Here is an 11925-nt window from a genome sequence, read left to right on the forward strand (position 1 = left end):
GGGGCTCACAGTCTTAATCCCCATTTTACAGATGAGGGAACTGAGGCACAAAGAAGTTAAGTGACTTGCCCACAGTCACACAGCCGACAAGTGGCAGAGCTGGGATTCGAACTCATGAGCCCTGACTCCAAAGCCCGTGCTCTTTCCACTGAGCCACGCTGCTTCTAGTGGACTTCCCTATCTGTAACTTCTTTTAATGTGTTTCCATCTGTAGACCAGCTCCTTATAGACAGGGATCAAGTCTGCCAACTCTGTTGTATTGTAAGGTACTCTGCACATAGTGATCAGTCAAATCAGTGGGGAAGCAGCATGGCTCAGTGGAAAGAGCCTGGGTTTCGGAGTCAGAGGTCATGGGTTCAACTCCCAGCTCTGCCACTTGTCAGCTGTATGACTGTGAGCAAGTCACTTAATTTCTCTGTGCCTCAGTTACCTCATCTGTAAAATGGGGATTAACTGTGAGCCTCACGTGGGATGACCTGATTACCCTGTATCTCCCCCAGCGCTTAGAACAGTGCTCTGCACATCGTAAGCACTTAACAAATACCAACATTATTATTATTATTAAATATCCTTGACTGATATACATAAAATTATTTACAAAGAGGATAATCAGAGTAAAGCAAATGACTGTGCATTTATTTACCCATATGCACCTGTAAATGCTAGAGGAGGTTCTTAAGTCAATGTGATTTAGAGAGGGTGGGGAGGGAGGAAGGGCTCTGACTCAATCAATTGTATTTATTAAGTGCTTGGGAGAGCAAGTAGAACAGAGTTCTTAGACTCATTCCCTACCCACAACCTTTTTAATTTTGGAAGAGGAATGGTTTGTTGGATTAGTGAGGAGAAGGAGTTCCACTGTGGTGGAGTGATGTGAGTGGTTAGAGACAGAAGAGCTGAGAGTACAGTCCAACCAAAATGCTAGCTTGTGAAAGAGGGCAGATTTCTTGTAGAGCACTGATGTTGATGATGTGGAGTTTCTTGCTCAATGTCCACCTATTTACTCACGTTGGATCACTCTGTGATCCAGTTGGAGAATGACTGGCAGACTACACCTAACACTGCTGAACTCACTAGCACTATAATCAACTCCTCTGCACAAGTTCTTAGTCCTGAGACTTCAAAAAGACTGAGGCTCGTTTACTGTCCCACTAGGTCACTCCATCTTCAACACCTTTCTCCAACAGATTCATCCTTCCATACCTTTGCATATTTGAAATTTGTCTAAACCCCAGCAGTGATGTACATATCTTTAAAATATTATGAATTATTTATTTTAATGCCTGCATCCCAATATAGACTGTTGTGAGCAGAGAACAGCATATTGTACTCACCCAAGTGGTTAGAACAGTGCTCAGAATATCGTAAGCACTGAATAAATAGCAGTGATGGACTGAATGATCCATCTGTACCCTCTCTATTTTGTAAACTCTTTTATTGTACTCTCCTGTGCACACAGTAAGTGTCCAATTAACATTGATTTGTGTCAATAATGCATTTGAAAGCAATGACCAAGTCTCAACAGAATTAAACACAAGCAGGAAAACATTCTCACCAACTGGAAATTTTTTTCATGAAAAGTCACTTTTAAAACTGTAAAGAGGTCTACAGTCTTGCAGATTAAGTCAGTGGGAAGTGAAAGTCAACAGGTAAGTGAATTTTCCCACACAAAGGCATATGGATGAGTTGTTTTATTTCACTTACGCTACGTACTAGTTATACCCATCTTTTATCTTAAGTGAATGAGTGGGCTGGTAGAAAAAGATTCTCCTTGCTTTAAATCCATAGACTCTGGAGCACAAAATGAAAGGCCCATTTAAGAAAAACAACAAGAATAACAAAAACAGAACAGAAACCTTTTGGGGTATACATGCATGAGATACTCAGTAAAAGTAAAGAACTAACAATAATTCTATTGGTAGTAGTAAATGGAATTTTAGTGTTCACTATGTGCTGAGGGCTAAATGACATGCAATTAAAATCCACTCAGCATCACAGAATTCTAAAAGTGAATGGTTGAAATATTTCTTTTCCAAAATGTTGGGGCTATTTGCATATCTCTTATTAAACAAATCAGCATCTACTGGGTACTGAGCACTATGCACACACTTGGGAAAATACAATAAAGTTAGCAGACATGATCCCTGTTTTCAAGGAGCTTACATTTAAAAGGGAATGTGTCAGTTCACAGTCCCACACTTGCTGCCTATCTGGTAAACAAAGCTCACCTGAAGTTGAACTTCTAAAAGTTAGGTCTCAAACATCAGTTGCTTTTTGCTCAGCTTTTGAGAACTGGGGCCCTTAAAACACTTCATCACACACAGGAGAAAGCAGAACAGCCCCAAAATGCCACATCCATTTTGCTGATGTTTGGCTATTTTAAAGTGACTCTTGCTATATTGCCAAGAGTTGAAAGCCCAAATGACTTTGATCCTTTTCATCCATCCCTATATACCTGACTTTGTATTTCTGACCTTTCTTAGCAGTTTGTCTCCAGTTTCAAGCCCTTCTAGATCCTTCTTAGCCAATCATATTTATTGAGCGCTTACAATGTGCAAAGCACTGTACTAAGCACTTGGGAGAGTACCATATAACAGACAAATTCCTTACCCTAAACGAGCTTACAGTCTAAAGGGGGAGACCGACATTAACATTAATAAATTGCAGATATGTACACAAGTGCTGTTCTTGGGAAACATCTTGGTTTTTGCTCATTCCTCTACAGGTCTGGGGAAAGAAAGAAGAAGAGAAGAAAAGAGCACGAGAGAGGGGTAGGTGGAAAGTAAGAAGGAAAAGGAGGAAAGGGAGGTGGGAGACATTTGTTTTAAGTTTTGCTATGTTTTTCCTTTTTTTCTTTCGGCGAGGCAAGGAACATTTCCAATGTATTGGCTTGATGTGACACCGCCCACAATCCAATACATTTTGATCCCATAAAATTAAGTTTAACTTTTCATTATCATTAAGTGCAGGGATGAAATATGGGCAGGGTTCTAAGAGGAAAGAATTTCTCAGAATTGAAGTTTAAAACAGTAGGAAAGGAAACATTCTGAGTTGTAGCCAGGTTTCACAGCCAGAGGCTTGGATGGAAGTTGGAGAGATAGAGAATCAGGACACTATTTGGAGAGATAGAGAGTCAGAGATTAGGAACAAAGGTGTACCACTTTGGAGGATGGTGATGTTATTCCACAATAATAATAATGATGATGATAATTATGGTATTCATTAAGTATTTACTATCTGCCAAGCACTGTTATAAGTGCTGGGGTAGATACAAGGTAATCAGGATTTTCCATGTGGGGCTCACAGTCTTAATCTCCATTTTACAGATGAGGTGACTGAGGCACAGAGAAGTGAAGTGGCTTGTCCAAGGTCGCACAGCAGACAAGTGGCAAAGCTGGGATTAGAACCCAAGTCCTCTGACTCCCAAACTCAAGCTCTTTCCACTAAACCAGACTACTGAAATGGGAAAGTTGGAGGAGATGGAGGAGGGGAAAAGTGGGGAGTTTGGTGTTTTGAGATGCTTGCAACATTGAACACATGCAAATAAGAGACCCCACAATGAGTGAGGGGCAGCTCAGTCCCAATCAGTCCCCTGTCCAGAGCCCCAGTCCGGTATCCACTATCCACTACCTAATCCTGAGTCATGTTGGAAGGAGGCTCAATGCTTGGACAAGTCACTTCATTTATCTCTGCCTCAATTACCTTGTCTGCAAAATAGGGATTAAGATTGTGAGCCTCAAATGGGATATGGACTGTGTCCACCCTCATTAGCTTGTAGCGCTTAGTACAGTGACTGGCACATAATAAGTGTTTAACAAATTCCATTTAAAAAAAAATGCTCTGAAACCAACTCTGGCCCTGATTTATTTTTTTTTTTTAACCAGTGTGCTGTCCAAGGGATTCTGGCTTCCTATCCATCTTCACTTCCTTCCACCTCTCTGAATCCTTGGCCCTTTCCCTTCTCTATCATCACCCCTCATTGAAGTCTGTTTGCCTTTCCAAACTCTCCTTAACTCTGGGATTTTCTTTCTTTAGTAGTGACTGCACAACCACTGGCTCTTCTAGATGAGTTAATATAGCAGATAAGATTAATATGATTATTTAGTATAGTAGATAAGAAAAATAAGTAATAAAGATTTTTGAACCACTGACATTCCTTCTTGTCTTTGAAAAGTGAAGCAAAGATAAGTTTCTATTGAGAGGACTGTTTATATAGCCCTTTCCATTCTTTCCAATAATTCTACAGGGTTATATTTCATTTTTAAATACAGGAATCATTTTATGTGAAGGACTTGATTCAATAACTGTTTCTTGGAAAATGAAATCTGTTCTGTTGAATAACCTAAGTACTAACAAGAACATGGCCCCTATATTCTGATGAATTTTCTATTTTTAGAGATGTCTCACACAATTCAATAATAATTATGGTATTTGTTAAGCGCTAAGTATGGGCCAAGCACTGTTCTAAGTGTTGGGTAGATGCAAGGTAATCAGGTTGTCCCACATGGGGCTCACAGTCTTATCCCCATTTTACAGATGAAGTAACTGAGTCACAGAGAAGTTAAGCGACTTGCCCAAGGTCACACAGCAGACAAGTTGGGGAGGTGGGTTTAGAACCCACATTCTCTGACTCCCAAGTCTGTGCACTTCCACTAGGCCATCCAAACGGGGTGAGAACACAGGAATAATTTTGGGAATTAGCAAGATGTCCATCAGCCCATCTATGAAGCATTGGCTCTATTCTATTTGGTACCTCTCCTGCCAAGAAATAGCACACTATTTCTAATCAGTTCACAAATTCCTAAAAGCAGATCAAATCCAAATTTACAAAAGCATTAGAATGACTCCCTTGGCACCCCTAGACTGTAAACTCCTTGTGGACAGGGGAGTGTGTACCACTCTGTTGTATTATACTCCCCAAAGCACGGAATAGTGCTCTGCACCTGGTAAACACTCAAAATGCCATTGATTGGTTGTTCTCCACCTGAAGAAGAGGTGTGAATGATCTAAAATGACAGGATAAGAAACTAGACCTGGAGAATAAAATCCTTTATAACTCTTAGGGTCCTGAAACATAGGAACCTCAATTCCTGGGAGGTGTGTGATTTCTACCCTTAGACTTAATAATAATAGTACTTAAGTGCTTACTATGTACCAAGTATTCTACTAAGCAAGATAATCAGGTTGGACACAGTCCCTGTTCTACATTAGGCTCACTTTCTAAATTGGAGTATGATTTAATCCCCATTTTAGAGTTGAGAAAACTAAGGCAAAATGAAGTTGTGATTTGCCCAGGGTCACACAAGCAGACAAGTGGCAGGGCAGGGATTAGAACCCGGGTCCTCTGACTGCCAGACCCATGTTCTTTCCACTAGGCAGCACTGCTTCCCATGCTTGAGAAAGAGCAGTGTTGAGTTCAGTGGTCTGCAAATAGTAAATCCTGCCAATACCACAAACAACATATCTGTAACAGAACTCTTTACCTTCCCATCCTCCCTCTGAATTTCCTATTTCTATACCCAGCATCACCATCCTTCCTGTCTCACAAACCCGTAATGTTGGTGTTATCCTTGACTCCTCGCTCTCATTCAACCCACATTTTCAATCTATCACTAAATTCTGTCAGTTCAACCTTCACAATTGCCTCAAATCCATGCTTTCTTCTCCACCATAACTGTTACCATGTTCATCCAAGCAGTTATCCAAGCCGCTTTGATTACTCTATCGGGCTCCTTTCTAACCTCCCTGTCTCGTGTCTCTCCCCACTCCAGTCCATATTTCACTCTACTAACAGGATCATTTTTCTCCACAAACATTCAGTCCATGTTTCCCCATTCCTCAAGAACCTCCAGTGGTTGCCCATCCACCTCAGCATCAAACAGAAACTTCTTACCATGGGCTTCGAAGCCATCGATCACCCTGTGCCCTCCTACCTTACCTCACTGCTCTCCTACTTCAACCCAGCCCCCACACTTCACTCCTCTAAGCCAACATACTCATTGCACCTAAGTCTCATTTATCATCAGCCCTGGACCTCTCACCCAGCCTCTGGTCGCCTTCCCTTTTCATATTCGACAGACAATTCCTTTCTCCGACTTCAAAGTCTGGTTAAAGATTCATCTCCTCCAAGAGCTCTTCCCTGATTCAGCCCCCATTTCCTCTTTTCTTACTCCTTCTGAGCAGCCCTGATTTGTTCCCTTTACTCACCTCCCAACCCGCAGCTCGGCATTACTTATATACATATCCATAATCTATTTATTTATATTTGTATCTCTCTCCCCCTCTAGATTGTAAACTGGTTGTGGGCAGAAATGTGTTTGATATGTTGTTGTGCCGTACTCTCCCAAATGCTTAGTACAATGCCCTGCCACACAGCACTCAGTAAATATACTTGATTGACTGAAGTGCTCAAATACCATTGATTGATATTTAGACTGTTATGTTCACTTGAACTAGATCAAGCCTGAAAGATGGTACAGGGCGATACTTCCAGCCTCAGAAACTTTACAGGCAGTACAATGGGAGAGAAAAAAGAGGGAACTAATCTAGGGTAACAGTCTGTGTCACAACAGTCCCAGTGACTCAGAGATCCTAACTCCCAGTGAGATCTCTCTTCATGTTAGTTCCACAGATGTCCACTTATTCATTCATTCAATAGTATTTATTGAGCACTTACTATGTGCAGAGCACTGTACTAAGCTCTTGGAATGTACAATTAGGCAACAGATAAAGACAATCCCTGCCCATTACAGTCCATTAGGCTTAAAGTCTAACTGGGGGAGACAGATGGACAAAAACAAGACAACTTAATCATGATAAATAGAATCAAGGGGACGTACACCTCATTAATAAATAGGGTAATAAAATTATATACAAATGAGCACAGTGCTGAGGGGAGGGGAAGGGAGAGGGGGAGGAGCAGAAGGAAAGGGGGGAAAGGGGGCTTAGCTGAGGGGAGGTGAAGGGGGAGGGGGAGGGAGTAGAGGGCGGATAGGGAGCAGAGAGGGAGCAGAGGGAAAAGGGGAATCTCAGGCTAGGAAGACCTCTTAGAGGAGGTGACCTCTCAGTAGGGGAGTGAGCTCTCACTCCATAGGAGAAAGTGACCTACATTCTCCATGGTTTCTGATTTTGACTCCCATGTCTCGGAGAAGAGTGTTTCATGTTTCTATTTAGGGCTGGGGGGCCGGGGTGCGGTGGGGGGGGATAAAAACAGATAAACACAAAAAGGATTTTATCATTCTGACCTATTAATGCTTTGCAACATGTCCCCTCCCAGTCCTCATCTTCCCTAAAATCCCCACACCCTGTTCACACACATTCTCAAAATGAAAATTTGGCAGCTCTAATGAGAGGCCATACTGCTAGAACACCAGTGGAGCAACTAAGCTACTTCTGTACCGGTGCACTTTTTCAACTCTCTCTCCCAGGGCTTTCCAGAAGCACTCTTTCACAAGGCAGGTGAGAATTATTTCTCATTTGGGCAATGCATAAAGGGAGGGCCTGGGAATGAAGAAAATTGTATTCGCACATTGTGAAGACATCTTGTTAATTATGGTAAATAAACAACTCAGCCAAACCCAGGGGACGCTTGATGCAGATTTTTCCATCGCCCTATTTTAGGATGACTCTGCTACACTTCTTTCCAAATGTACATCCACCAGAACATTTACAAATACATTGTCCAGCCCTCAGTAATGAGTGACAAATCGAGGTTGAGAAGCCAGACCTGCAGTTGGGAAAATGAAGGGTAGAGAGATGATATCTGTTGTCCTCAGGGTCCAAGATGATGCTACTGATGGCAAAACTATTTGGGCAAGGGTGGCTAAAAAAGCTTAATGTGTGATGAACTTGAATTGTTTGTAGGTAAGGCTAGATCCTTGCTATGGTAATGGATTTGCCCCAAATAGGTTGAGCCTGCTTTCTGGCATCCTGATCTTCACGAGGCCATTGTCCAAGGAAAGCAACCTTTTTCTTGGATTCTGCCTGAAGGTGTTGGTCTGTCTGTTGCAATAGTCTCCAGCTGTGATGATAATAATAACAACTGTGTATTCGTTAAGCGCTTAATACGTGCTAGGCACTTTATGAAATACTGGGGGGAAAAACAGGCAAATCGGGTTAGACACAGTCCCTGTACCACATAGAGCTCACAGTCGTAATCCTCATTTTGCAGATGAGGTAACCGAGGAACAGGGAAGTGAAGTGACTGGCTCAGTGTTGCACAGCAGACAAGAGGCAGATCTAGGATTAGAACCCATGACCTTCTGATTCCCAGGCCTGTGCTCTATCCACTAGCCGTGCTGCTACTCCATGACTCACCCTCCAGTCCACTGCTGTTTCAAAAAGCAGAACCAAACACACAGAGAAACCAAAAGTAGCTGAGAAGACCTAATATTGTAATTACAATTTGACCGATGAACTAAAGCAATATTTGCTGATACCTGTGTATGTGTCTGCACATGTGTATACACACACACACACACACCCCCCTTCCCCTGCCCCCCACTGCCTCCATAAACCGTGCAATATACAGTGTGTTTTGGAGCTCATCTATGCTTGGCTTGATAGATGGTGCCAAGAAGTGAAACTGGCACTTCCGATTTCCCACTTTGAGCACTGGTTCACAAACTCAAATCTATAAGCAAGCAATTCATCATACCACTCTGGGCTTTGTGGGGAAGAATTGCTTTTTTCGGCAAGAATATCTCGGGGACTGTAATGTGAATCATGAAGAGGTAAGGGGTGTGTCAATATGTCATTTTATAACATTACATATAGTTTAAGACTCTTCTGCCCTGCACTTGACATGTCAGAACATTGTCAAGCATTCGTATGTGTGTTCCTCAGGGATTACAAATGTGTATTTGCACAAATTTTGATGTCTTAAAATGTGAGAAACCCATTGGGCCTTTCAGAAAAACAGATTTATTTTTTTTTACCTTATATACCCATGGTAATACTGGAATGTTAAGAAGAAAACTGCGTGCTGTGTTTATCTAAAGAAAGCCTTGTTTATTCTTAGAAACAATAATAATAATGTATTGTTCCAAGCATTCTACCTGCCGCTGGGGCAGATATAATGCAATCCTACTGGGCACAGTCCCTGTCCCTGTTGAAAGTCTAAGTTTGAGGGAGAAGAGGTATTTAGTTTCCATTTTACAGATAAGGAAACTGATATAGTATTAAATTTCCCTTCAAGACAGCAGTGTAGGCTAGTGGAAAGAGTGCAGGACTTGGATTCAGGAGAAGTGGGTCTTAATCCAGACTCTGACACTTCGTGGCTGTATGACCTTGGGCAAGTCACTTTAAATAATCTGTGCCTCAGTTTCCCCATTTGTAAAATCAATATCAAATATCTGTTCTTCCTCCCTCTTAGACTGTGAACACCCTAGCTGATAAGATCATATTGTACCTATCCCAGTGCTTGATGCATTTTAAACTCTTAACCAATACCGCAACTCTCACTATTATTTTCAGGTCACAATCTATGGCAGCAGAAATGGAACCAGATGACAAGGAACAGAAGAGGAAATGAGGAAAGAGGAGGAGGTTAATAGGAAGGGAAAAAGAAGGAAAAAGTAGAGGAGCCAACACTTGGAAGAATGTGAAGAAAGTAAGTGTAAATCAAGAGTAGAAACAATATTTTAATGTTACAGCGGATACCAGAAGTAGAAGTTAATGTTCACTGTCTTCAGTGATTTAATCATTAAATTTTCCTAACCTGCTTTAGTACATTTTCCCATCCTGCTCTCCCCACCAAAAGGTCCCAGATCTCACATTCACTTTGCTTGAGTTCTTGAAAAATTCCCTCAATGCTTAATCAGATTAACTGATCAGTGGCGAAACTCTGATGTGTTTTTAATCAATAGTATTTATTGAGCGCTTACTATGTGCAGAGCACTGTACTAAGCACTTGGAATGTACAAATCAGCAACAGATAGAGTGTCTACAGTTGGGATAATTTTACTGCAGTCATTTGACCAGGTCATTGTACCAGGTAATACTATTCATGTCAAGTTTTACTCTAAGAGTAAGTTAATCCATTCTTTTTTTTTTTTTCAATTTAGCAATTCACATTCTAATCAGAGATTCTTGTTACTATGTCTTACTGAACAAGGAAAGTTAACCTTCCTTCTTTTCCAGAAACGAGCATCTAAATCTTTCCATTTGTGTGGCCTGAGCAGTGCCAGTAAGCATACAGATTTGTATATCTATTCCTAGTCAAGTGGACCGTGTTTCCAGGGAGTTTTGACACACCATACTGTGAAATAATAAGCTTTTCTTGAGAAAGAAAATAACACTGAAAAAAAATGCAGACATGTAAAGGAAAGGGAGATTTTGCCATGAGGATCTTGATAAGTGCAGAATGGTAGAATTCATAAATAATACTGAAGTTTCTGTTACACATTGTGAAAGGTTTATAGAAAACAAATAGACTTCAATATGGAAACAGTAAAGCTCTCCTTGGGCATTTTTGAAAACATGGGGTAGATTTTCCACAATGAAACCAGTGAGTTGATGTTGGAGAAGCAGCGTGGCTCAGTGGAAAGAGCACGGGCTTTGGAGTCAGGGCTCATGAGTTCGAATCCCAGCTCTGCCACTTGTCGGCTGTGTGACTGTGGGCAAGTCACTTAACTTCTCTGTGCCTCAGTTCCCTCATCTGTAAAATGGGGATTAAGACTGTGACCCCCATGTGGGACAACCTGATTCCCCTATGTCTACCCCAGCGCTTAGAACAGTGCTCAGCACATAGTAAGCACTTAACAAATACCAACATTATTATTATGTGTTTGGCAGAGGAGATTGAACAGTCCAAGCTCACACCTGACCAATTTATTCTTAGTAATACCATTTCCAATGATAAAATAATGACTACTGCTCCCATTTAATGCATCCCGTATTACCCTGTATGGTAATATTAATCACTGTAGCAGGGGGAGAGACTCAACATGGTTGGGAGCGAGATCAGGCTTTTAGTCCTGGCTCTGTTGCTTGCCTGATGTGTCACCTTGGAAATGTGGATTTATCACTCCAACTCTATTTCCTCATCCATATGATAGCTTAAGATATCTGTCCTCAATCAATCATTGCTATTTATTGAGTGCTAACTCTGTGCAAGGCACTGTACGAAGTACCTAGGAGAGTAACGGTATGGTAGACACAGTCCCTGTCGTCAAAGAGCATAAAAGTCCAATTGTCCATCCCAGATCTTAGCACAGTGCTTTGAACATAAATATTTAAGAAACATCTTCATCGCTGCTGTTTTTATTAATAGTATTAATTTACGTGTCTTCATAAGTGTGCCCTCCAAACGTCTAAAGTAGCAAGGTTTCAAAGAAATGGATATATTTGGAGAAGCTACTGCCTATGCTCAAAATTAGCAAAAAAACCCAACCCTTTTGTCTGGCAGAGGAAGCATTCATTTCATTTTCCTCATGCTACTCTGCTTTTCAGAGAAGTATGTCTTCCAGTTCATGACTTAGGTTCAGGATTTAATGTACCAAGAAAACTAGAAATGTATTATTTGTTCCCAGGCCTCAGACACTAGCAATGGATGTTTCATTTTTGCTCATTTTTACAAACATATGAAGATGCAGGATCAGAAAGGTTGGCATTTGCAACATGAAATCTGTTTTAATTTTTTTTATTTCATTTCTTCTGAACTTTCCTATATTGCTGGAAATTGTCTAAAAGCTCTCAAGATTAGAGCCATTCAAAGAAACATTAAGATGTATATTTTCCCTGTTTTAATTTGGCTACAAATGAAATCATTTTTACCCCTTTCCCCTAAAAACCTTCCACAACTGTTTCATTTTTAGGGAATATTTAATTGACTTGCATTGGATTGCTGTCACAGTTGTGAAACATGCTGTCTTGTATGGTAATAATAATAATAATGTTGGTATTTGTTAAGCGCTTACAATGTGCAGA

This window comes from Ornithorhynchus anatinus, chromosome 18 (genome assembly GCF_004115215.2).
Source record: "Ornithorhynchus anatinus isolate Pmale09 chromosome 18, mOrnAna1.pri.v4, whole genome shotgun sequence".
Classification (NCBI taxonomy): Eukaryota; Metazoa; Chordata; class Mammalia; order Monotremata; family Ornithorhynchidae; genus Ornithorhynchus; species Ornithorhynchus anatinus.